Source organism: Anas platyrhynchos, chromosome 21 (assembly GCF_047663525.1).
Source record: "Anas platyrhynchos isolate ZD024472 breed Pekin duck chromosome 21, IASCAAS_PekinDuck_T2T, whole genome shotgun sequence".
Taxonomy (NCBI): domain Eukaryota; kingdom Metazoa; phylum Chordata; class Aves; order Anseriformes; family Anatidae; genus Anas; species Anas platyrhynchos.
The window spans coordinates 7569318-7593114 of record NC_092607.1 but is presented as its reverse complement, the minus strand read 5'-3'; the positions used below and the strand labels follow the sequence as shown (position 1 = coordinate 7593114).

General features: G+C 42.2%; 1 long non-coding RNA gene across 9 annotated transcripts in view; it reads right to left on the bottom strand.

Annotated features, from left to right (window-relative positions):
• The window catches only part of LOC106014601 (uncharacterized), a 193600-nt gene that overhangs the window by 11978 nt on the left and 157825 nt on the right, over positions 1-23797 (bottom strand). For 8 of the 9 annotated variants that reach the window (XR_011804434.1, XR_011804431.1, XR_005260549.2 and 5 more), the window contains one exon: positions 12621-12750. This is a non-coding gene — a long non-coding RNA (uncharacterized lncRNA). The remainder of the gene's footprint in view (positions 1-12620; positions 12751-23797) is intronic. The other variant, XR_011804432.1, reaches the window with a different exon arrangement.

Below are 23797 nucleotides of genomic sequence, written 5' to 3'. Positions count from 1 at the left end.
AGATTATCTCACCTGTCAAGGATAAAACACATCATTTACTTAAAGTTATGGGGTAACTTAGTCTGAATGTAAAATATGTGATAGGATGATGTAGCTTTATCTGCTTCTTCTCCCCTTTGTCAAATGTAAAGAGAAAAAGTATATAGTACTAGGGAGAGCATTTAACTGTGCATTTGGAGTTCTGGCTATTACTTTCAGTTTTGTTGAAAACTTGTCCTTTAACCTTGTAGGAACAAAACATTAATCTTGTCATCAAATCCAAATCCTAACTAAGCTACCAAACAGGATATTGCAGCAGCCGATTACATTGACTTTCAGACTGTCAGAAGGAAGAGGGTGCAGAAATGCATTAGTGTTTGTGAATTACGGATTATATTTTCACAGATTGACTTCCCGTGTTGAGATCCCCCTGCACTCTGGAGGTGTGAACATCTGCATATACCTAATACAGCAAAGAACAGACGTTCACATTTCAGTTTGAATCCCAAGGGGTAAAGCTACATAAAAATATGTGCTTGTCAAGTAGAGGCATAAGGCATAAGAAAAATAAGCATGTAATTTAGAAGCAGCAGCAACAGAGGTTGGAACATGTCCACATGAAAACTTAGTTCAAGTGGAGGATCACTTCATAACTATACCTATCTGTGAAATAAAGTTGTTTTGTCAGTGAATCCACATTTCCCCGTTGCCTAGATAACCAGATAAAACATAGCTACAGCAGTCCTACAGACTGTGCTCTGATGTGAACTTCAAAAATCTGAGGTTTGCGTCAAGAACCAGACTGAATCAAGTAACAACAAAAACACTGCACAAACAGGAGAACCCAAGCTTTTCTCAAACAAAGAAAAAATCGCATTGATAGAGTAAGAAACATCCATTGTCAACGATTTTCTCTTGGAAAGCTGAAGATTTGCAAAAGATGCCAACTCCCTGAAGTTAATTTGTGGTTCAAGAGGGAGCGCACGAGTTCCCGCGTGCGGGGAGCACAGAGCGTCCCGCGTAATTCTGGTTAGGAGTGGCTGGGCAGGAGCCAGGCCTGGATTATCTCAAACTGATAGAGAGAGCACACGTGTTTAGAAAGAAGAACAAGTGCCAAATATGCAGTTCCTCGCTTCCATAAAACATAAGGTGTTTTATTTCTGCATCAGATGTTTCAAACACAATTGCCTTCTATTAAGTTTCAATGTAAACCACTTTGCTTTCCTAATGTAGCATGAACTTTAACTGTGGCCATTTCAGAGACATTACATGGATACCATATCACCAAACAAAAAGATACACATTTGCTGTCTCTCTGAAATGTATTTTTTTCCCCTTTGTGCCTCACCCTGTCTGAAACCTGGAGGTTTTTCAGCTTTTTAGCTCCTCTGTATCTGTACATATGTTAGAGCAATTTTCCTAAATATTTATTATAAATATTATGTTCTTATTAGCAGATAGCCAAAAAAAAAAAAAAAAAAAAAAAAGTGCTGGCATTGTTTTGTTTTATAGGACTCAAATAGGAAAGAGCTGGAATAACGTGCTAACCAGAAGGCAGTTCCCAGCTCCTGGTTTCCCTTCCTTGCGAAGCTCAGAGCATTGAGCGCTGCTGGCAGCAGGCAGGGCACTTGTGTTAAAATACTTGGGGCAGAAGACTCATTGTTCTGCAGTCATGACAATCACAGGAATACGCATCATATTGCATTACTGATCAAAAAGAGGAACAGTTTAAAGGATTTCTTTTAATCAGGCAATGAGAAAGGCTGCTGATTAGCTGGCTGCTCCTGGCTCACAAGCTAAAACCTGATCACAGGTTTCTAACAGCAAATTATAGGTAAAGCCAAGGAAAAGTCAGTAATTTCACCTGGCAAGGGTTCACGGGACTCCTTTCTTCAGTTTTGATTCATAAGCAACTTTGTGCAGCCCAAGTTCCAGGTTTGCAATTCAAAACCTTACAAGCAAAATCTGAATGCCCTGGTTTTTGTCAAGGAAAAAAACACTGCACATTCCTCCTGAGGGCTCTGGTGACAGTGACTTCAGGCTTGGGTCTACAGTTCCCTCTAAACTCTGGCCCACGTTTTGCAGGTTGTGTTTTGCCTGCTCTTTTTCATACAACTAATCCCATTCCTTCCTCAAGGAACCAAAGAGAAAGTGATCTATAATAAACTTCTACAAGGGCCCTGTTTTAGGAAAGTAAACAGAAGAAGGGAAAAAAATAAAAATAAAACCCACAACTTATCCTGAAAACTGTTCTTCTACCGAACGCCTCATCCTTCCCAGTAGAGCAGAGCTCCTGGGATCACCACCAGCCCGGGTGAGGGTGCCCATGGGTCGCTCGGGTTTCCCCAGGCTGAGCCTCTGTGTCCTGCCCGCTCCAGGCTCGGACACCCAGAGGACACGGTGCAGATGCAACAACCCTGCAAAGCAAGTATTTCTCAGCCTCAGTGTCCAGAGCCTTTTCTGGGATCTCCCAATCAGCCAGCTGACCCAGAACTGACCAAAAAGCAGCCTGAAGGTACTCAGGAGCAAACAAGACCTCTAAAACAGCATTTATAGCCTCTTAAGACAAAGCGAGACCTGCTGATAGGATACACCTGAAGTGTTCTTGACCTCTGAACTAGGCTCTTCCAGCACAGCCCCTATCAAAGAGCAGAGGGAAACCGCGTCCCATCTTCGGCATCCGCACCAGCTGCAAGAGCACACAACAAGTGAGCCCACTGCGCGCAATGGATGAGGTGTGAAATTAGTTCTGTCATCTCCGCACACACCACGGTGAATCAGTCCTTCCTGAGGGCTTCAGCAGATCAACATTTCCACTTGTTTAATCTGAGATTGAGGCAAGAGCACGCAGGACCCTGCCTCACCCTTCTCCATCGTGCCAAGCAGACAAAGTTACACCAGGGCTGGACAAAGTCCCCCGGGAGAAGAGATGAAGACGCGGGGGGTGGGAAGAAATGACCACTTCACCTCTTGCTGCTTTTAGTGGATTCTAATTAGGAATCTGGCAGTGCCACCCCCTCAGCGGGAAGCCCACATTATTAACGCTGGCATCAAAAGCAAGCCGACTGCAAGCTGCAGGAGCGGCTGCCGAACTGGCACAGCCTTCCCTCCCGCTCTTGGCCGAAACACCGCAGCAGATGTCTGAAGGGTTGGTGTTTCTTTCCCCATCCCCACCCCCTCCCCCTCCGCACAACCTTATGCCAGAGATTACATGTACGAGTGCCAAGGTAAAGGTTCCTAATGGGTCAAAGAAACATCCTTAAGAAGGGCTTGCTTCGAAACGGCTCTGCTTCCAAACGGTACAGCGGGGCTGCGGAGGAGCGCACAGTCTGGTGGGGGGCACAGAGAAACGTATAAGCATTCAGCTGTAATTATAGTAATCTGGTATAGTCAGTGCAAAAAAACAATGGCCTTTCCTCTCTTGTTATTCTGAATCATTTGTAGATGTTCATGTTTTAATCATATTTTTCCACATGAATCAATATGAGAGAGAGAACGACAGAGAGATAATTACGTGCGCCGAACAAATATTCCACCTAACGGAGGTTGTGCTGGGAAGGGCTGCTTGTAATTAATGAAGTACTGCCACACACTTGTCAAGTGCAACCAGCTCTTTAAGGGCAAGCCATCATTTCAAATTCCGAGCTCACTGAAATTTAACGAAATTGGAAAGAAAATAATAAAGTTGTGCAGCATCTCTCGCAGCACCAGGCTCTGAGGAGCGAGCACAGGAGCTCTGCACCTGGAATGCAAAGCTGCCTGGTGCCCAGTTGTGCTGGGAATGCAAAGCACAGCCTCAGCTCTCTCAAAGCATGATCAAGGGGGCATAACCTTCCCAAAGAGATGTGGAATTACAGGACAGTGTTAGGATACCATGGCTGAAATGCAAAAGGTTTATTTCAGCTCAATTCTCTCTGTCAGGAAGTCTCTCTTCCCTCACACCAAGGAAAATAAAGTGAAATCTCCAAAGTGCTGAGTGGGATTTTTGAGGATCCCCATTTTAGAAATACCCAACCAAGACTTTTCTGGATCCAGACCTGAGCAGAAAAACAAAACAACCAACCAAACCAACACTACCAAAACCTGCATGCCTTTTGCATACAGGTCCTAGAGTGAAACAGAGAAGTGACACCCTCATCTCCAAAAAATCTGAACCAGCACCCCAAACCCAGGGCTTTCCAATCCCTTCCTGTTGGATTTAACTCCCAGCATTCAAATGAATGTTTTAATCACAACAGCGCAGCAGCAAGCTTCTAGCTTGAATTATAATACTCCACCAGCAAATTGTGCCAAAAACACTTCCCTCCTTTCCCTTTCCATACTAGTTCTCCTGTTTCTCAGCTTTTAAATACCCCCTTGTTCTTTCTAGGCATTCATTGTGCAACACAATTTATTTCTGCAACACATCATTACAGCAATAGAAGTGTGAGAGTAGGTGGGGACAGTAGACAAGTAGAGGTGTGAAAGGGTGGTAACATACTAAGTGCGGCAGTGAGCCACCAGTCAACACTTTAAGGTTTCAAAAGAAGGGGGGAAAGGAGGGGAAGGGAAAGAAATGTATCTTCGTGGGCTTTATAAAGTTTCAGGAATATTAGGGAGCTCTTGTGCAAGGCGTACGCTGCCTTACAGAGCCATACACACAGTGCACTTCAGTTAGCCACAAATAAAAGACAGACCTCTACATATGCCAATACTCGCACTCCATCATCTACTCCTTACAGGGATGTAGCCCTCTCTTTATCTCCTCTCTTTTTACAAAGCTTCTTTCTTGACAAGAAGGAAATATTGTTTACAAGGGGGAAAAATAGCCGTTTCACACATGCATCCAAAATAGCATTCCCAGGCACAAGATAAAGACACTAAAAAGCGTAGGGAAACACTCATACGTTTTACATCCATTGTTTTTCACTGCACATTTTGTTAGCATTATTTTTCCTTCCAAACCGTTCAATAACATCATTAATTTTATTGGGGGGTGGGAGTGAGATTTGAAGGGCCTGAAATCCTCTCTTGCCAAGCAGTTCTAAGCCATTCAGGGAGAAAATGCAGCTTCATACAATGGCTACGGATTCAGTGAAAGATTTGTACAGAAACAGTGCACCACCAACCTTAATTTCTGTGGGTGTGATGAAACCCTACTCTTACGAACTTCACTGAGACTACAACTTCGTCCATAAAACACAAAGAAACAGGAAAGGAAAACCTGTAAGAGATGAGGAAAGTAGAGAACAAGACAAAATAACAGCTTTAAATTATGCCTTACATCAAACAAATGCCATCCAAGCAGCCAATGCACTGTAATATTCTGCACCCTCACCTTTCATTGCTCTGCAGACCAGGGGAAATGCTGCCACCGATGAGGCAGAACCTCACTTATAGCACTCACGTTGCTCTGAAGCAAGAGGCAAAACGGGCAACAGCCCAGGAACAAACTGGGAGAACTACAACTTTCAATCTCAGCACAAGCGCTTGCACCCCATATTCCTTGCCAGGAGTTGCTGTAGCAGGTGCAAAAATGGCATTGTGGTAATCAGACAGCTAACAATAAAATCGATTGTGCATGAGATACCTTCAGAAATTAGTTGCATTGCACACAATGAGAAGGTGGGGAATAAACCGACGGGCAGCCTTTTTGTAAAGGCCAACATGCTGCTTCTGCTCTCCCACTCTCCACATGAATGGCCTCACTCTTCATAAGGGGGACTTGGTGAGCCTTAGGGGGTTGTAACTTATCTCTAAGTATTTGAATCAGAATGAAACTTTGTATTTAGTACAAGGTCGTAGCCCCAGAAGCAAATATTTTCCCCACTTCTAAATTAGGGTAGAAAAATTCCATGCCTGTTTTGAAACAAGGAGAGTGCAAAGTAATTGGAGTTAATAGACTAAAGCAGTCTTGGCACTAACAACTGGTTTGAGAATCACCCTCACCTAAGCAATGAATCCACAAGGAGCTTCAGTGATGATCTGAGCCCTAGCAATGCTGCCATTTGCTTCCTTGGGCCCAGAATTGCACCTCATGTCTTTTTTATGGATACCAGCCAAATGAATGCCCTACCAGCTGTGTGAAAACCCGGACAGAGACTGGGGGTCATCATGCAGTAAATGATTCATGCTGACCAGCATGTGGAAACCCAATATAAGACCTACGATCTTTCTTTTTCAATGGGAAAAAATCTAGAAATATTTATATATTGCTCGTCATATAATTCAAGCAAGGCTATCCCTTGCCACCTGATTCTTACGAGGACTTTAAAACCATGGTTTATGTGCATACAGCCAATTGTTTTGTCGGTCATGAAATCCAGCCATGAGGAAGGAGATGCCAGAGGCACGAGCATTAGCTTCATATGAAAGCCTTGAACACAAAGAGCCCAGAAAACAGATTTCATCCCATATCAGGAGAATAAAAGCCGTCTTGGAAAATACAACAGAGACGACTTCTTTCCATGTGAAGGATGAAAGAGAAACAAAAGAGAATGGATTAAAAGCAGCATGATTCTTATACTCAATTTGACAAAAAAAAACATCTCCAGTAAGATCAAGAGAAATTGCATCCAGTGTTAACTGAAAACAAAGCCTGGATTCCATAACTGACTTATTTCCTGGGAGATTCCCTTTATGGAAATGTCTACAGCTGTGTCTACTTAGTTTTAGCCTCACTGAAATCCACTGTCATCATTTAACTGCTTTATAAGTGGGTCACCCTCAAGAGACAGCATGAAATGCATTTTGCATTTCCAGAAACACAGAGGGAACCACTTTCTTCTGTTTTGCACATTAACAGTTTACTGTAATCACTGCACAACTTTTTAATTTCTTGTGTACATCTCTCCCTTCCTGCTGTATAGGCCTTCTTCCCAGCCCCGTTACTCAGCTGTTCTGCAGAGCCACACACTTCTTCACTCGCTGCTGTGCCTTCAACAGGTATTTTTTCCTCAAATGTGGGAATTCTTCCTTTCCAACTGGGCCATCATCCAATCTTTACAGAACATACCTTACAAGAGCAGGTGCTTCATATTGAGCACAGATGCCCAGAAATTCATAAGTTGATACATTTGGGCAAGAAACTTTGCCAGCTCAAGCTTCCTCGTTACAATTTACGTCCATTCGAACTAATGCCACAGAATGAAGAACACAGATTTTCTCAAAGAGCCTCAGCATGTCTGCAGTGCTGAAAGAGATGCTCATGAACAAAAAATAAGCAAATCCAGTATGTAAATAAATGACAGCCATGCCCAGTTTTCAAAGAAGGATCTCCCAACAACAGGTCATGGACGCCTTCCTTAACTAGCATTCAGTGACAGTTTTACGGTAGCAGCAGGTGTATTTGATATGTACTTGCAACGTAACACATTTTCAATGCCTGATCATTAGAAAAGTACCTGTGCAAAGCACAAAACACATGCATGTTGCCTTTATTTGTACCTGCAAGCTGAGCAACAAATCAATTACAGTTCTGCCATCTATGGCTCGTGTACAAGTGCACATCCCCGAGTGCCAAAGATGGATTAGACAACTGTGGCCAAGTACAACTGGAAGCAGTGTTGAGGCTCATGTACGTATCCACTCCAACACACTGGCATGTTCGTCTCTGAGTGAGCCAATACCACATCACCCACTTTGCAGTACAACCATTAGTTGGACTTGCGAAGGACACGGTGCCGAATTTGTGTAGCTTCAGGGCTCCAGGGGAACCATTCCTGTGCTTTATGTGCAATCTCTCTTTGAGCAAGCAATGCTGCAGGAATCGCAGCCCTCGGTGTTGCTATGGATCGTAGCAGAAACAGGAAGAGAGACCAGGTGGATTTGTGGATGACTTAGTAACTTAAAAAAAATAATCTTTCCACTGGCCCTGCCTCAGCACTGCTGGAATGTCTTATTTACTCACGTAAAGAGGAGGTTGTGGGGACACAGCTTCTCTCAGTCAGTCTTTTATTCAGCTGGAGTGGAGCTGAAGAACTGAATCACATTTAAGTCTGTAGAGTGGCTGTTTGGTCCCCACACACACACACACTTTTTCCTTCTTTTCTTCATCCAAGATTCAGACAGGAAAGCAGCACCACTTTTCACTGAAGCCAGGGTGCTTTGGGAAACATCTCAACTGGCCTTTGAAATCTTATTTCCAGGATCTGGGAGAGCTCTCCAAAAAGCGCCATGGCCCACCCACATTCAAACAACACAGACTCTGGAGGAGTCCTCGCCAGCCCCAGCCTACTGCAGGACACGTGGGTGGGCCTTCAACTTCTGGACACTTGCTAAAAATAAATAAATAATGGGACTTCAAAGCAAACTAGCTGAAGCACTTCAGAAAATTAATCATGCCTGGTGGAAAAGATGATTAGTGGCTTCTTGTGCTCTTTTTTAAAGCTATTGATCTTGGACACAGGAAGGAGCTTTCATATTCTCCACAAGCCACAGATGGTCAAAAGGGTCCTGAGAAGAAGAGACAAAAGGCAACCACAAGAGAACTCCAGAGGGTAGCAGAACTCAAGGTGTGTCCCAGGACCCAGCCATACCACTGCAAAGGATGCACTAGAAGAGCAGCACCAGCTTGTTTTGTAATTTTTCCTTTCTTTCAGCTTTCTTAAGTCGTTGTCTATATTTTCTACCTTCAAAGCAGGTAAGCTCTGCAGGTCATTTCCCAGCACACCAGACACACTACACACTCCAGAAACACCAAACCAAATGATTTGCCAAGCCTTTGGCACTGTAAGAAGGCAGAGGCAGGAATCACAAGACAAAGACAACGAGGTCTTTCAAGTAAGCCAACTGTTTGATGATTGTAATAGTGGAATCTCTCTCTCCGGACAATTCTGTAGACTTTCTGTAAACTGATTTTTCCACATAACAGATAATTGCTTCAGAAAACACAAACTGTAATCCCTAAATTACCTTCAAGCTAGTCTGGTGTAGGGTCAAGCTTTCTTCTGGGAAGCACTGTCTATTTTCATCTCCAATCAAAATACAATTAAATGTAAGAAATAACCACAGTTTCTCTATAGCTAAGATGATACATATGCTATTTTTATTAGAGCAAAACCCGTATTTTTTAATGAACTTTCCTAGGAAGCTTCGAACTATATCCAATGACTATATCCAGATCTTCCCAATATTTGGAAATCCATACACTGGCCATTCCTTACCCTGAAATATATGAAGGCTTTTTTTTTTTTTTTTGTATACATCTGTATTAGCATACTGACCAAAATTAAAATTCAAGCAATTACATTTGTCTGTTTGCCATTTCCCTTAAATTATCTTGGCTTCATGCACCTAGTTCCCTTGTGGCAATGAGCAACAAATGTAATGGCACAATTACAAGTACAGAGCAGCAGAGAAACAAATAGCAGGTGCATGGGACAGGAGGGAAAAGGGGGGTTGTTTGAGTTGGCAAATGTTCCCCCAACTACGTCTTTAGGAAGGAAGGTAGAGGCTCCAAAATGCCTTCATGGAAAATAAAGCACATTTAAACTCCAAGCAAGGAACTGCTCCTGTGATCAGAACTCTCTTTCTGAAAGAGATTTAAATAGCTGAGGCAGCACGGGAGCCCTTGATGACTATATTAACATTTTGACATTTCTTTGCACAGTCACTGGAACTACATTATTAGCAAGGATCTCACAGCCTTAAATTCCACTGTGGAATACTGTATTGCAAGAGTGGAAATACAAAAAAAACTCAGTATTTTTTTTTCCCCGTTCTTCTCACAATAGTTGCCTTCCTCCCACAAGAAATAAACTACTGCTTATGCTGTCCCGTCAGAGTACGCTCCCTCAGAAGGAACCATTCCCAGGAAAACCAAAGTTCAGACAGCTGCTGAATTTTATTTTTAATATAAAAAACTTAATTTGAAAAAGGAATTTGCATTTCATCCTACTGATTGTTTCAGAAGATCTTCCTATAATTCCAGAAGATGAGCAGAAGAAATCAACAGTCGGAACACATTACCTGCAAGAGTTTACAGTTTTGCTGGGGACAAGAAAGAAAGGCAAAAGGGAGAAAAAGGAACTAGAAACCAAGAGTTCCAGTCATCGTGCAGTAAAAAATCAGTGCATGAGATACAGGGTAGCACAATGCAGGAGGGCCTAGAACCCCACCTGTGGAGCAGAGTGAAATTTTTCTGCACTGCGTTTCTGGTCAGAGAAACTGGGCTGCAGCAAGCATAAAACAAGTCCCTAATCACAACACGCTTGATTGAAAAAGCATCCAGCATCTAATTCTATTACCAAGCAGAGCTGTGAAAAATGTTTCTCATCATAAAATAAAATGAGTAAGTTTTGGCTACTTTACGGACTCTGTAAAAGTATGATAGTATAGGTATTAGAAAAAGAAAAAAAAAAAAGAAAGAAAAGAAAAAGGAAGCCCAAAGGAATTTTTCATGCGGAGCAGTGTTGTCTAGAGGTGAGAGCATGGGAGCTGGGAGACCAGCAGTCTACTCCTGGTGCTGTCGTCAGCTTGCAGTGAGGCGCTGACCCAGTGGCTTCACACCTGTAAGGCTGAGGTTCCTTGGGTGTCACACAGGTACCACCATCACTGTGTGACTGCGACTCAACTAATGAATGGGGTGCTTTGGAGGCTTTTTGACAGACATGCTACAGTGGTTGTAATGTGTTATTTATTCTCATTCAAGGGCAGATTCTAGATAGACATAGAAGCTGAAGACCTTCTCAAGGTATTTATTACGCCTCCCATGGTATTAAGCTGTTTGTTTGTTTTCCTTAAGATTGGTAGTATCTTAGGGTTAAAAATCCCTTTTTATTAAGAAACTCTTACTTCTACTAACATGAAGATGATGTCTAAATTTTCTTTCAAATAGCAGAAAGACTTCCAATATCAGTGTCCAAAATTTTACACAATACTTTCAATGTCGTAGAATTATCTTGTACCAAGCAATTATTACAGTGTGTACTGTTTTCTACATGCATTCACCAATACTCAGGTGTGTGCCTGTTTCTCTGCTTCCCAAAACAATTTATCATCATGGCATCTCTTGTTATTCTATACTTCTACAAGTCAGCAAAGAATAGCAAATCATCTCACAGCATTTTCAACACAAAATGAATTGGCCATTCAAGAAAACACTTTCCCCTAACTAGGGGATAAAATGGTAGCGTACCCACCAGATCAAAGACCACACTAGTCCTTACTGGTATACCTGACATTTCTTTTCTTTTCCCTCCTGTTTGATGCTATAGCATCTGCCTGGACCAATACTCAGTAATTCCTGTTCAGTGCACTCTTTACAGCACCTCAGTTTTACCCTGTGTGCATTTATGTAAATTGCTATTATTTACACGTTAGTTTCATAGTTGACTTTTTATTATTATTTAAAAGCCTGCTGATGCTACCTTCTGCATTTATTCTAGTCCAGAGTTTATGAGAGCCCCAGTCCTGCTATCAGACCACTGGGGTTAATTTGTTATTTCAAGTTAATGTGGTTTCAAAGGAACTCAAGCAGTTCCCATTGCCGGATCAGGAACAAAGTGCTCATACACTGGTATGGGACCAACTCTCAATAGAGTAGCAGAACCAAATGAGTACTCCAGCCTCCTAATTCTCCTTGATCATAGCACTTTTAGTAAAGTAACTCTCAGTGAAGGCTTGAGACAATTAATTAGGAAGCGCCCTGAAGTATGAACAACAGGCTGTTACTGTCATTTGAAGCCAATATTTATTAATCTTCAAAATTTCTATATGGGAAGGTTACACAAACAGGGTTATTTTATATTATACACGTTTTCTTTAGGTCTTTATTCTGCCTAGAAATAAAACTTAAATGCAGCGGGGCCCTTTTGCAATATTTTAAATGTAGCTGTTAAACATTGCTTTACTAATAACTTGTCCCATTTTTCCAACTGAGTGATCACTTCAAAAAGATGAGATAGACTGTGGTGTAGAAATCAAAGAAGAAACATTGGGTCATTTTCCACAAAATACTCATTTTACTTTGAAGCCTAGTGGGCAGTACCAACCTGAAGGCAACAGACATTATAAAGGAGTTTGATGCTGAAAGCATCTGGGCTGAAAAAGGCAGAATAAGAAAGAGACCTTTAGCCTGGATGTCTCAGCTTTTCATATGGGTGGCTGACAAGCTGGGCTATAGGGTAAACCATAACGTGCCAAGCACCACGGAGACCGGAGCCAAGAAAGGGATAATTTCAGGCAAGACCCAGTCTCTAGAGCCAAAACCACTGGCCTGAAAGCTTTTCTCAGAAGGTTTGCTGTTCCCATCACTGCTGGGATGAATTTTAACTCATTATTGATCAAGGGAATTTTAAAATCAATTTTAATTAAATGAAAGATTTCTATCATGGCTTGTTCTGTGTGGAAGTCACACAGACGACATATAAATATATGGAGGCAAATCAAGCAGAGCAGATTTGTAGCACTTAGGCCCTAAACAGGTGAGAAAGAAGCCAAAGTTACATCTCAAAGCAGATTTGTTATAATAAATTACCTACAGGACATGCCTCTTCCCCCCACCATTTTTGCCTTTGCCACTGGAATTTAGTCAGACTTGCTTTTTCTTGCCGAAGCAATGATTTTTATTAGGTTCTCCGTTGTATCTCAAAACAACTGGAAAAGAGCTGAAGGAGACTACTACATAGCAATGCCTGGCAGCGGTGGATTGCTCAGCTTACCACCAACAGTGAGGTTCAGCATGGTGAAGAGGAGCAGCAGTCCCTCAGCTGAGGCTCCATCTGTACAGACAACAGCTCGTTCAAATCTCATGCCTCTCAGGTTTTCAGGGCAGGCAGGTGCTGGGATCTGCTGTGCAAGACAGAACAGAAAAAATGGAAGTAATCAAAAAGAATTGTCTAATAAAAAGATTAATTGACAAGTTCAGGTAGGCACACAAACCCACTTGCTCACTGGAAGGAGCTTGGTGAGATGGTTTATGCCTTCATCCCACAAGGAGCGAGGACCAAGCCTTCACTCTCTCTCTTTGTTAGCTAGACCAGGGACTGTTCTTGAGATGCCTGAGTTTCCTTCGGTAGCACCAGGCAGGAGAACAAGGATTTCATCTCTTTTCAGGTGCAGCTGGCTGTCTGATAGTGCCACTTCCCAGCTCCTGGCCATATCTGGGTTTGTAAAGCAGTTTATAGAGAGGCTCTGAGGGAGCTCCACTGAAATCAGTGGACACCAGGCACTTCTGCCATTGCAGAAAGCTCAGAAAGAGCCAATGTGCATCCTTCAACACCTGCATACTCCAGTTCACAGCATTCTGCCTCAGGCAAAAGGTCATCCCAGTGCCAGTGCCACGGGTCACAAGTTCAATCCCCAAGATCAAACGTGCATTCAACTGAGGCTCCAAAGCAAATCAATGGGAGATGACTTAGTCACGTGCAGACAGTGCTGCACAGACTCATGAGCCTCCTGTATCATCTACCACAAACATAAGGCTGTTTGTGTACAATTTAGGTTTTACAATTATTAGTTCATTAACATTAATTCGTTAGTCGTCACGGCAAGCTCTCCAAGTAGAGCAGCCTTACGCTGGTTCCTTGGGTAAGAAATCAAAGGGCCAAGGGGTTAAATGGCTTGTCAGAGGTCACAGGAAAAAAAAAAAATCAATGGGAAAACTGGAATTAGAACTAAAAAAAATGCCCAATTCCTTGCTTTGCATTTAATCCACTTTGCGTCACTTAATCAAAGGCAACAAATAAAATAAGCACAGTCCCACATGGCTCCTTACGGACAGAAAAGGTTTTTTTCAGCCATAAGGTCCCTACCAAGCCCGGTTAGAATCTACAAGGCTTCCCTGTGTTTTCAGATACAATGCACACTGCAGTAAATAGGTTATTTTACAACCCTGGCCCAGTTTTCAAAGTGGCCTCAATCAGAGTTGTGCAAAACATTCATGTCCAACCACAAAATTACAATCAGTCTTTGTTTGAATTCAGCCTGTGTCCCTGGCCAGCAGTGGTTAGGCCGAACTCTTCAGGCCTGTGCACTGTTAGTCCAAGGTTTTTGCAACGTTTCTGCCCTGCTTGGATTTCTCTGAATATTTATAGGCTGCTGCTCTGTAGTGACTTTCATGTTCAAACTGTGTTGGCTGGTGGGGGTGGAAGGGGATGTAAATAACAGACAGTCACATGTTTTCCACTACCCCGCTTGTTTTGCTTCCAGTAAAAAATCGAGCGCTACGAGACACGTGTTGCAAGAAAACAACTGCAAGGCCTGACTGCGGGGCATTTAAATTAGTGTAACAGTATTTCTACACACTTGAATGTTTTCAAATGTCCAGCTATTGTGAAATCCGAGTCAACAGTTTGGAGATTCAAGCAGACCTGTGGAATTAAAATTTGTAGCATTGCTTAATATTTTAGGGTGGGGATGGAAAATGTCCCTTTCAAAAAGTCTTGACCGTGAAGTTCCAAGGGAAGGAATTCACCTGTGAGGTCCATACCGTGTTCTGCCCGGCGATCAATGCACTCCAAAGCGGGATCCACAAAATTGAGCCAATGCCGTGCTGAAACCTGTGCCATGCTGAGGCAATCGATGGAGAACATCAAGCGCATGGTGGTTGCTGCTGTTGGCACTCACATCATACCCAACAGCATGAAGAAATCAGAAAAGCACGCAAGTTTCCAAATAACTTCGTCTGCTGTGCAGAAGTGTAAACAAGACCTTACATCATATACATCATCTCGTGCTTCGGCTGGGTTAACTACAGCATACTCGGAGTATAATGGGACGGCTTGATTGTACTTATTTCCTAGATGCGTATTTGTAGTTCTGAGACACAACGTGGAGGTGTTTCAATTCCAATGAATCCCAGCTCTGCACAGATGCAGATTCGCTGTCATCTGTAAATGTGTTCACAGCTCCTGGATTGTGCACGCAGCCTTGGCCATCAGGTGGCTTGCTGCTTGAAACACCAGCACAAAGCCGGTTCCATTTGGGAGAGAAATAAGCTGATGGCACAGTCTAGAGTTGTTTGTGGAAATCAGGCCTTTGAGGACTATGTGTCCAAAAAAATCCTAGCAAGGGCTAAACAAAGGAAATATGCATTCTTGTGTTGATGGCGGAGTGTTCCAAGAATCTGAGAAAACAGCAGTCTGTACGTATGGTTGACGAGTCACCCTGACTGGGGATATCTGCAAAGTCCAAGTGAAACCGTAACGAATGACTGTTGAAAAGACACAGCTAAGAATGCAAAACAGAAGAGAGAAAGCAAGGCACAAGCACCTAAAGCAAAATGCTTGCATTGTCCATGCACAAACACAGTTAAAGCTGATCCACAGCAGTAACAGAAGTTTTAGGCTGCCCCAAGCCCTTTGTAAAATACCCAAATCTCTGAGGACCGCAGGGAGCATTGCTTCTTCTGAGCACAGGTTTCTTCCAAGAGATTTCCAGTCATTCTTCTCTCCCATTAGCACAAAAATACTGGAAGAATTGTCTGTTTTATGGTATTTTTGTACTTTTACATATGCCTGTTCCAAAATCTGGGTCATAAGAGGGCAAAGAGTATGAAATGGGTAATGGAGTTTGCATTGTTTTACTTTTTCTTTCCCCAAATTCTAGTTACCTGTAATGTAGCTGTTATGCAGAAAGGAGATATATTTCCAAGTTGTCCACTGAATACTCTGCTGCTCATAAAACTAGCAGGATAATTGCATTAGAGGTTCACAGAAATGTACTATTAATGTAAAATAGCTATTTCTCCCCTGGCAATTTTGAACATAATGTTTGTCCCCACAGAATTTCAGCTTTGACTAAACAGTGAAGTACTTTTGCTTTGTAGCTATGATAAAAAGACATTATTTTCTATGAAAACTTTTTTTCTTACAAAAAAAAAAAAGATATCAGAAGACAAAAAGTCTTCCTTTGTTTCTAGCTGTTTGCTAATTCACTTGTAGGTATATGAAGGAGGGGAGGGTCTTTCCAGTTGTTGTTGTCTTGTTCTGTCCATCCTTCCTGTATTTGAACGTCAGAAGATTTCAGCATTCACTCAAGCTGCAATACAGACTGGTTGAAACATGAGCAGTGCAGCACACAGAGTACTACACAGGCACTACAATGACCTTTCCTGATTATCTTGTATTCTGTCATGAGTTAAATGAGGTCATTACTGATGTTGCTTGCATTCCTCTTCCTTGGCCCATGACTTCAAAGACTAATGGGCCCCTTTTGTCACTGAATTCTTGTCAAAACGTTCAGTCCAATCAGGCCCCTAATAACTGCATGTAGGGTAACATTCACAGATGAAAAGAACATGCAGACACATGCCTTATACATAATTAATCCTTCCAATGAACTTCATGAATTTCAAAATTACACAAAATGGAACAAATCCAACAGATAGTCTCCCGTGGGCATATGAGGTCACGTATCCTGCTAGGAGGGCGAGGAAGTGCTATTTAACATGGATACCCAGCAATGACTCACACAGTGTCAGCAACTGATTTATTTTCTCTTCCTGCTGCCATCTTTACATCTAACCTGAGGTCTGACAACATTATCAGGACTCCAAGAAGCCTGCCTATCATTCCAGGAACTGAGCACCCAAACTCTCACTGGGGTCCCAAGAAGTCCAAGTGTCGCCATCACTGCTGCTGTCACCGAAGTGGAAAATTCTTTCAAATGCATCTTGCCAATTCTAGTTATTCACATGATCAAGAAAACATTCAGATTTCTGTCCAGAATACTCTGCTCCCACCAAATAACAGTATTGGGAGTGGGGGTAGGGTGGAGAGAAGGATTTGTTCTTGGAATCATGTAAAAGTAGTGGTTGACAATTTTCTCTCTAACGAAATGTTTGCCTAATTCGGTCCTGGCAGGGCTGTGCACATGTGGCAGCCACATCAAAAAGCCTGGGCACTGGCACAAAGAGCAACATGGCCTGAAGTGGTTTTCTGTGCTGCTACATGCCAACTGCATGCTCAAACCCCAGCGCTCACACTTAGGTCTTCTGTCCGAGACATGATTAGTGTTGCACTGACTAGCGGTTTTGTCGTATTTGTTCAGAATTGGTGACACGAACCCAGACTTCTGAAAAATAACATTTGTATTTTCCTCCTCCCTCTTAATTCCACATTAATCTTTCCCTGTGTTATTACTGATAGGTATCAAAACATGTCAGACATACCAAAATGAATATTTTACAATGACCTTTCCCAAATTTTTTGGAATGCGTTTGACAAAAATAGCTTTCTTTCTTCAAAGTAGATGTTCTAGTAGTAGAAGAAATGTTCTAGAAATCTTAATATTTTCAATACATGAAATATCTTTCTCCATCAAGCTTTGCGCATGTGATAAAGCCTACAAGCATCCACAAGCATGAGACAAAAATTAAACAAAACACATAAAGAAGCAGTATGAAAAAGGTCGTAAAAACAGCTATATGCATATGAGAATTTTAGAAGTTGAATTTCTTGTAGGCAAAATAGCAAGAATTGATTTTTGAGACAGATTATAATAGAAAAGGATGACTCTAAAGGTCAGCAAGTTCTTCCCCTTGCACAAGTTGGATAAATATTTCAACACAATTCCTGAATGATTTCAATCTAATTTGTTGCTAAAAATGTACAGTGAAAGAAATTCTAAGCCACCTTGGATACATCTTTCAGTGCTTCATAACTTTCACCATTTATTTTTTCCTAATATATTACATAAATCAACGTGCAATTTTGCAGTAATTGAGTCCAAGTACTTTTTGACTTATTCCATCTGATATGGAGAATAAAATCCATGTTTTCTTTCTATGAACTTCTTGCATACAGCAAAGGTAACCACCTCCTATGCTCTGCATGCGTTACTGTTATAAACATGTACCAGAAGGTACATCTTTTCTGTTACCACCCAACATACTTGACTCATTTTCAGTCTCAGAACTTTTACAAATTCCACATCCTTTTCTCCCCTCCCATTGGCTTGCAACGTCTCAGCACAACACTTTGAATTTGGCTTTCCTGAAATTCAGCCTCTTCATTTTAAATATCTCTTCTACTTATCAGAAAGTTTTGAATTCCAGCATCATGCTAAAGAACATCTGCAGCCCTTCCCAGCTCACTCTTATTTGCAAATCTCATACTTCATCTTTTTGGTGCACAGTCCAAGATACTAGTAACAATGTTGACCATATGTGAGCTCAGGACAGTCAGCTACACAACCATCCCTTTGTATGCCCTCCAAGTCTGACATCACACCTTTTTTAACCATTAATAAAATGTCTGCAACCCCTCCATCCCCCCAAATACTAATGTATTTTTTGGTCTCTTAATCTTGACCACTTTTTTCTACTTTATTAATAAGGTACACTGTCAAAAGCCTCACTAAAATTAGGGCCTATCACATCATTTCTTTTTCTCCTAATCTAATGGACTGGTTAAGCAAGAAAGAATGGAAAATTTGAGAGTCTTTATTTACCTTCACTCGCACTAGAATGTAGGCATCTAGCTGAAAAAGCAGGCCATGCAACTCACATCTATGCACTTGCATTTTGCTCCTTACTCACCTTACCCGAACAGCTCAGGACCCGCTGCCAGGCACTGCTGGCCCAAAGCTCCAGAAGCAGCCCTACACAGTTACTGCTCCTCGAGTGTTCAGTGGGTACCAATAGCACTGGGGTTAGCACAAGCAGTCAAATACAGCTCTAAAAACACGGCATGGGGAGAAGGTGCTCATGACAATAGCATGCTTTTGTGTAACAACCTATACCCAGAAGGGCTACCCATGAGTTAGGAGACATGGGCTGAAGCCCTTTTTCACTCAGAAGCAATTCAAGCTCACACCACCAAGTGGCTATAGACTCAAAGGCCACAAGCCATTTAAAATCATCACCTGCCGCTGAAAAAGAGGAATGTGCAAGCCAACTGTCAAAGCTAACAGGGGAAGTTGTATTTCAGAAGTCAGAGGGCTGGAAGGCCAGTCTTAAAAAAAAAAAAAAAAAAAAAAAAAAAAAAACAGCAACCCTCAGAAAGAAAGAAGCCACGTTACAGGGAGATCATGTCCCATCCCACTACCAGAAGGTCTGAGAAGCTGTAATAAAATGTAAGGACCGTTCCTGCACGGGAGATGCTTGAAGCTCAGCATGGGAAGAGGTTGAGATAAATAAAAGCATTCTGCCAGAAAGCTTATTTGCAGAGAGACTGCATTAGCAGATAACTTTCTCCAAAAAGAATATAGCTTCCACTACTGCTAGAAATCATAGGAATTGGGCTTGGTATTCACAAACCAGTGAAAACAACACATTTTGCCCTCAACAGTTAAAGGGACAGAACTATAATCTGAAGCAACCACACACGCATTTGCCCTGCAGCAATGCTACGTCAGTACAAGAGACTGGAAAACAGTAGTTTATAGTAGTCTGCACTTAAACTTGAGGTTTTCAGTTTCACAGTGGTTAGATCTGATTCAGACAAATAAATTCAGAAAACAAACAGCACAACACACAACATTGCAGCAGCAGAGAGCTTAATGTGCTCCACAGCTAGCAGATTCGTCACCCTTATAAATTACACAAACAAGCCTGCCGGTAGGTTTGAGAAGTAAGGTTCACAAAATTGACTCCAACTGACTATGGAAGTCCTCTAGAAGAGGATGTTTTCAAAACAAAATCCACCCTCCATGAAAAGGAGCTAGAAGGTCATCATCCTCCCCAAGGAGACATAAACGGCACGAGATAAGGGCAGGGAATTTGCTGCAGCGTGCGCTCGCCCTCAGCCCAGACAGACAGTCCTGCTTGTCCTCACCCGCAGCTGTAACCTTGAAGGACACAGTCATGTGCTGCTGACTCACAGCGATGCTTATGAAAAATAAGAACAGGGTGTTTTTTTTCCCTTCTTCATCTTGTACTTTATCACTCATCTGCTTTAAATCCTACAGAAACTCCCCATCAGTTACTGCAAGCATCAAGAAAAAACAAGGCCAAACCCAGGCTGCGCTGGGACATGCTATGGACGCCTGACCTGCACTTGCTGAAGCCTTTTCCTGAACTTACCTGGAGATACTTGCCCTCTACAACAGGAGATTAGCACTGTCCATGGGCACCTTCTACAACGTCTTAACCAAAGGTCTCAACTTGGTGGTAATACACAGGCTCCATTCCAGACGTGGATCTGAAACATTAACATTGCCAACCTACAGTAAGGAGGGCGGGAGAGCAGACAAGAACAAATTGCTGCAAATCAAATTCCAAAGTGAATGAGATCAGACAGCTCCTCAACCTTTAGATAATCCAGCTACTCCCAAACTGCTGTCCCCAAGCAAAGCACCCCTCGTGCCTTTGACACCTTAGAGCTTTCATCAGTTCCTACCAGGTTTTGGAGGAGACCTGCTTCTATACCCTGCAGGAACCTGATGAAGCATTTCACTCCACTATTCCAGAATGAAGTGCCAGCCTTTCCACAAATTATCACAGAATCATTAAGGTTGGAAAAGAGCTCCAAGATAACCTGGTCCAAGCATCATCCTACCAGCACTACCACCCTCTAAGCCATGCCTCTAAGTACCACATCCAAATTATATTTGTTATCGGGGTTCTGTCAATAAACTTGATTTTGCCCCATCTCAGTATCTTCTATCAAGGAGTATCAGTCTCAGCACTGGAACGCCAGGTCTGACAACAAGGTAACATTTTCTAGCTATGCTGACATGATTTAGAAAAAAATAGTATCCTCTAACAGTTTGATTATAGAGACACAGACTTCAGTAGCTGTTATTAAGACAATAATGATACTCTTAGCTTTCAGAGATATAATAGGTGAAATAAGGCCAAGACCAAGGACTAAATGATTAAGTTCTATTTTCAAAGAAGATTTTGAACAGCAACACCAGCAGGGCATTTTTCTTAGGCACTGCAAATACACCATAGATCGTATTACCTCCAGAGATGGAGTTTTTCCTTTCTACAGTCCCTCTTTTCTTGATCTTTAAACAAAGAAGAGGATCAGTCCCGATGTTTCTCCAGAGACCCTTACAAGCTGGCTCCTGGGGGACCTCAGGAGACTTAAAGTGAATGCTGAGATCCAATTCAGAAATATAATATTTTCAAAGGACTTTTCATGGGGTCATAGACAAAGCATGCCACTGTGCAGAGAACTACCAGCACTATTCTGGTGCCCATTTTCCACCCACAGATTCACATGAAAATCTCAGGAGCCTCTATAGGAGACAGTGGCTATTAGGCAACTATTTAGCTTTTTATACTGTGTTTATTTTGGGTGGAAAATGCCATGTCATATAAGCAGTGACAAAACTACAGTCTGGAAGTTTTGTCAGTGCAACTACTCTTACAGTAGTGACTCTTGCTGGAATAGCTATGTTGGCCAAAAACCATGAAAGAGCCCCTCTCCGTCCATCGGGGCCCTGTTTGCAGATGGCAGGACTGTAACACAGGCTCTGTTTGCTGAACTATAAGCAGAGGTTTTCTGTTACAGAATGCGGCCCTGAAACAAACCTGAAATCAACTCTAGAGGCAGAAACTGCAGAATGAAAAGAAAAATTAAGAACAAAAAAAACAACGTGACTAGCTCTTTGGTTCTGCTCATTTTTCTAATGGTAGCGGATTAGCTTTGGAACCAGCCGCAGGGAAAAAGGTAGAGAAGGAAAGCTTCCCAGTGTAAATTGTCAACATCTTGAATACCTCCATCAGGGATAAACATTTGCAGAGCCCAAGAACGGGACGCCTTTCAGTTGGAAACTTTTGTACGTGAGACTAAATTCCTGACCACTTGTATTTGGGAAAAAAAAATCACGAGAGCATTTATTTATTTATTTAAGAGGTGGGCTTGGTTTTATCTTCCAGGCCAAGTGCCAACGCTTCTCATTAAGCTCTGCCTCTTAAAGTTTCTCCTGCAATTAAAGTTAAATCAAATCCCGTTCCTTCCCCATCCCTCATGCTGAAAGCAACTCTCAGTTGAACAGTTTCAGTGCTCTGCTCCAGCGCTCCTTCTATTTCTGCAATGGGAAGAAAGGATGCTGTATCCATGAATAAAGAATTCATCTGCTAAGATTTTAACAATTTTCCATAAAGTTGGAGATTTGGTGCAATGGGGACCAAAAGAAAAACGAAACACGCACAACCAAGCATTAACCAGGTTTAATAAAACGCAGATAAGTGGTTTAAACATTTACCACCAGAGAAAAGAGGGTGAGACACCTATCAACCTATATGGATTCATGGAATAGAGACCTACCTTAATTTAACACAATGCTCTACAAACTAGCACAGCTACATGTGTTGTCTTTTATACCTCATTCCCTATTTTGAAGACTGAAGTGATTACTGTGCACTGGATCAGAGGAAAAAGCCACAGACATTACAATATTGTGTACACAGTGTTCTCTTAAGTGTTAGGGTACATCCAGCTGATCTTGCTGCACCTCTGTCTGTGCACGCTAGCTCCAGACCTTAAGAAAGACCTAACTGTCAGAAAGCATTAGGGTCGGGGCTCTGGGCAGGATTTGGGTTAGCTCAGCACTGCCACAGGACAGGGCAGGCAGAGTCTGAAGTGCTCTCAGCAAGACAGGGGAAGTGGGAGAGTCCAAAGAGAAAAATCCCTCTTCTTTGCAAGGAAGCAGAAGTGCCTGTCCTAGTCGACTGCTAAGCAGCAACAGGGCAATCCAGTAACCTCATTTACTGTGATAAACATTTGCCGGTGGTGCATTTATCCCAAACAGATCAGCATTACTTAAAAGAAAGCTGACCATTCTGTTTAAGGTAAAAGTGATGAAAATTCGTTATGTCAAATATCACGAACGAAGGACCATCAATAGAGAGATCTCAGGGAAACCTATGATCTTAGAGGTCTTCTAATGGCTTTTTGCTTTTACTTGCTGTAGAAGGATAAGGACAAGGATATAACCAGCCTTCTAATTCAGATGAACTACTTTGTGCCTAAAGATGAAGTTCTGCAAAAGCTAACCCTCTCCTCCCTCCCTGCATTGTGTTTATCACCCTTCCCTCGTGCTTCTCTGAATTTGCAGTGAACCAAGGCACGGAGCTACAACAAAAGAAAATGAACCACACAAAAAACAACAGTTTGCTGCCAGAGGAGCTCCCCGAAGCAACTCACTGAGCATTTGACCTGCCACAAGGGAGGCAGGATGCGGGCACCCACAGCTGCACGTGTGTCTGCAGGGAGGGAGGAGCGGGACAGCAGCAGCACGGCTTCACGCTGATTTACACCACTGGGGAGCCAGAGCCCAAATCAGGTGCGATGAATCCAGGCCACGTGGTTCTTCTAGAGATTAGCTGAACATCCAACCAACTTTACAAAGTAAACCGAACGCTCCATAGGTACACATAAACACTTGGGCAATTTTGGTTGTGGTTGGTACACAGGGCTTTATAGGCTCATCTGTGTACCACAGCGTGCATGTAGCTCTCTGGTTTATATATACAACGTACACCATATTTACCAAAGAATTTTTGGATTGCTGAGTTTAGGTCGTGTATTCCATGCTTCAGGTTTTCCTAAAAGCAAAACAAAAGCTTTTTTCCTTAAAACAAGCTGGTTTTCTTTGTACAGGCTGTAACCAAAGGAAATTCCTATTCCTATGTTCTTGATAATAGTGTGATTTAAGAAGCAGTTCTTTTAAAATACTCTTTTCCAGCATTTCAAAAACACCAATTCTGGATCACTGGATCCAGATAGGATATCTAGGACTGAAAGCTTACTGGAAACTGGCTAATAAAAAAGAAATTAAGCTTACATTGCCAAAATGAGAAAAAAAGTAAGTTGAAGGAGATATAAAAAGACAGAAAACAGCTGTGGAGGGAAGAATATTGAAAACATGAAAGGGTTAAACAAGTATCTTCAGTCACTGAATGCAGGAAGAAATAGGCTTGAACTAAACAAGAACATTTCAA